This window comes from Vicia villosa, linkage group LG2 (assembly GCF_029867415.1).
Source record: "Vicia villosa cultivar HV-30 ecotype Madison, WI linkage group LG2, Vvil1.0, whole genome shotgun sequence".
Classification (NCBI taxonomy): domain Eukaryota; kingdom Viridiplantae; phylum Streptophyta; class Magnoliopsida; order Fabales; family Fabaceae; genus Vicia; species Vicia villosa.
In genome coordinates, this window is record NC_081181.1 from 184885752 (window position 1) to 184889568 (window position 3817).

Sequence of the window (3817 nt, forward strand, 5' to 3'; positions counted from 1 at the left end):
TTTTGGATCTATAAATTATACGTGTAAATTTTAATAGCCCATTTGAAGGGAGATAAATATTACTTATTTAACAATTCTTTACATAATTTGGACGTAAACATCATATATTCCTCTTAAAAAATATTTCATAGAAAAAGAAAAATAGCACATATTTTATTTAAATATTGAAATTTAATTTGTAATTTATCTTTTAAAGATGTTGATTTAAAGATTCAATATATAATTATTATTATAGATAGAGGATAAAATAAATTTTAAGAAAATTAATATAAGGTCTAATGGGTGGATATAGTCACCCATTTAACAAAATGTCTTTTTCATAATTACAAAAATAAACAAATTTTTCCTTTAAAAAATTAGTATTTTAGATAGAAAGTAAAAAAATTGATTTTTTTTTTGTATAAAGTTTGTAATTAAAAATTAAAATAAACAATAAAGTTAGAAATAAAAATTTAGAATTTAAGAAACTTTTTCTAACTAAACTCCTTTTACAATTTAACATCTTCAACATTATTTTGTAATATATCAAAATATGTACGTACAAAAAAAATTTTGAATTAAAAATAACAAGAAAATTAGGAAGATAATACCTTAAAAAAATCAAAAATTAAAAAAATGTATATAGATTTAGAAAAGAATAAAAGTAAGTACCTTTAAAAAACAGAGAAAGAAAAAAAAAAAGCATAAATATGAAGAGGAATATCCTTCTTCCAAATTGTCTTCGCCTGATATCCAACTTGCTTTAAAATCTGGACCTACAAAAATATATCATACCTAAAAATTAGAAAACCTAAAATTAAATTAGGAAGAGATCATAAAAAATAACAAAGAAATAGAATGAATAAGTGTCTCTTTGCTAACCCTATTTTAGCTTTTAGTTTGTAGTTTTTTTTATTAACTTTTAACTTCTTTTTTTTTTAAAAACTATTTGAAGTAGCTTTTGAGTTTGTAGTTTTTAACTTGTAATTCTTTTTTACTATTTATACTTTTATTACTTTAACAAAATATAATTACTCTTATTAATTAAAATGATTTTTTTATGTCATTTTGAACCTATCAGTTAATGGAACAACTAATTTACCAAACACTCATGTTATATATATATATATATATATATATATATATATATATATATATATATATATATATATATATATATATATATATATATATATATATATATATATATATATATAATAGCTCCATCTTGAACGTCTTTTGAAAATCACCTGCATACTTCTTTTGGGAAATGAAAATTCCATCATTTTGTTGGATGACTTCAATGGCAAGGAAATAGGACATTAGACTCAAATCTGTCATTTCAAAATGTCTAATCGTAGCCTCCATGAATTTTATAATCATCTCTGAATTATTTATAGTGAAAATCAAATCATCAACATATACGCACAAAATAAGGACATCTTCAGGATCAATGTATTTGATATATAATGTGTGCTTGTAAGGACATCTCTAGAAACCATTTTGCATAAAATAAGAATCAATCTTGTTATACCAAGCTCTTTGCGCCTGCTTCAAGCCATATAATGCTTTCTTCAATCTATAGACTATATCCTCCTTTACTTTGACTACATATCCTGCAGGTTCCTCAACGTACACTTCTTCTTCCAGATTACCATTAAGAAATGGATACTTAACATCCATTTGATGTATTTTCCAATTATTTTGAGCTGATTTCAAAATAATCAATACTTTTGAGCTGATACATCAATACTTAACATCCATTTGATGTATTTTCCAAATATTTTGAGCTGATAATCAATACCTCAAAGTAATCAATACTTGGTTTCTGATTGTATCCTTTTTCCACTAACCTTGCTTTAAAACGATCAATCTCACCGCTGGATTTGTACTTTGTCTTGTACACCCACTTTACTCCTATAGGTTTCTTGTTTGCCGGTAACTCTGTCAGCTCCCCATGTTTTATTCTTCTCTATTGCATTGATTTCTTCATTCATGGCTTTTCTCCAATTTTCATCATTAGCTGATTCTTCAAAAGTAAATGGCTCACAGTCTGCAAATAAAGCAAAGTTGATAATCTCTTCATCAGATGGGTCATTATTATTAACCAAAACACAATCTTACAGTCTGAATGATAATCTACGCGACCTTTGTTATCTGTAGGATTTTTCAGGCTCATTAGGTGTTGTTTTTGGTCTGCTAGATATTTCTGGCACATCAAGTGTTGGATTATATTTAGTTTCCTCCTCATAATCATTTGAAGTCACTTTTGGATCCTTTTGTGATTTTGAGGACCAATCTCACATTCCTCCTTCATCAAAAGTCACATCTCGACTGATAATCACCTTCTTTGTCTCTAGATTGTAAAACTTACAGGCCTTCGAGTTTAAAATGTAACCAACAAAGATATATCTTTCTCCTGTGTCATCTAACTTCTTTCTCAAATGATCTGGTACATGAGCATATACAATACATCAAAAAACTCTAAGGTGCCAGATTAAAGTTCTTCTTCCACTCCAAGCTCCTTCAAGAGTCTTTTCTTGGACACTCTTTGTAGGACACCTATTTAAAATATAAACCGCAGTAGCAACAACTTCTGCCAAAAATTCCTTAGGCATTTGTTTGGCCTTCAACATGCATCTCACCATATCCATGATTGTTCTATTCTTTATTTCAGCAACTCCATTTTGCTGAGGTGTGTATCTTGCTGTTAATTGATGCTCAATTCCCCATTGCTCAAAGAAACTTATACCAGCGAGGTATTCTTGGCCTCTGTGTATTCTCAATGCTTTGATTTTACAACCACTTTGTTTTTCTACAAATGCCTTGAATGTCTTGAAGGCATCACGTGCTTCTGATTTTTGTTTCAAGAAATACACCCAAGTATTTCTACTGAAATCATCAATAAATGTAATAAAGTACTTACAACCACCTGGTATTGGTATTTCCACTGAACACAAGTCTGAATGAACTATCTCTAGGAGCTTCTTCGCTCGCCAAGACATTCCAGTTGGAAATGAATCTCTATGCTTTTTTCCAATTTGGCAAGTCTCACATACTCCATTTGGAATATTCCCAACAGGCAATCCAAAAACATATTCTTTTCTCGACATGTAATTCAAGTCAGAAAAATGAAAGTGACCAAATATCATGTGTCATAACCAATCATCATTTGGAATGATAAAACTCAAGCAAGGAAATTTTTCATGTTTAATTTTCCAAGGAAATAGGCGGTTCGGTGTCATTCTTACCTTTGTGATAAATCTGCCATTTGTGTCAATCAACGTGCAAAAACCATTGTGAATTTGCATGTTGTAACCTTTCTATGAAAATTGTCCCATACTCAAGATATTATGATGGAGACCAGGAGCATAGAAAAAATCACTAATAAAGTTTTGAGTTCCATCTTTCAACCTGGTAGAAATCCGGCCTTTCCATAAAATTGGAATATTCGAATTGTTTCCAAACATCGCGGTGGATTTTGCCATTTAGTTTAAAGAAGAAAATAATTCCTTTTTTTCCACACATATGATTACTACACCCAGTATCCAGATACCAAATATCCTCTTCTTAAGAAAATGTATTACTGGCCAAAAATAAATTTTGTGGATTTTCAAAGTACTCACTAGTATTTTGATAAGAACTTTCTGCCACATTTGCCTAATGTTTGTATCTGCAATCTGCTACTTTGTGCCCAAACTTCCTACAGTGATAACAACTATAATTTGTCCTTTCTTGATTGTACTTACCTCTGGCTCGACCAAAATTTTTAAGTCCGAAATTATTTCCTCGACCACGATTGTTGAATCCAAAATTATTTTCAGCTCTTCCTTGATTG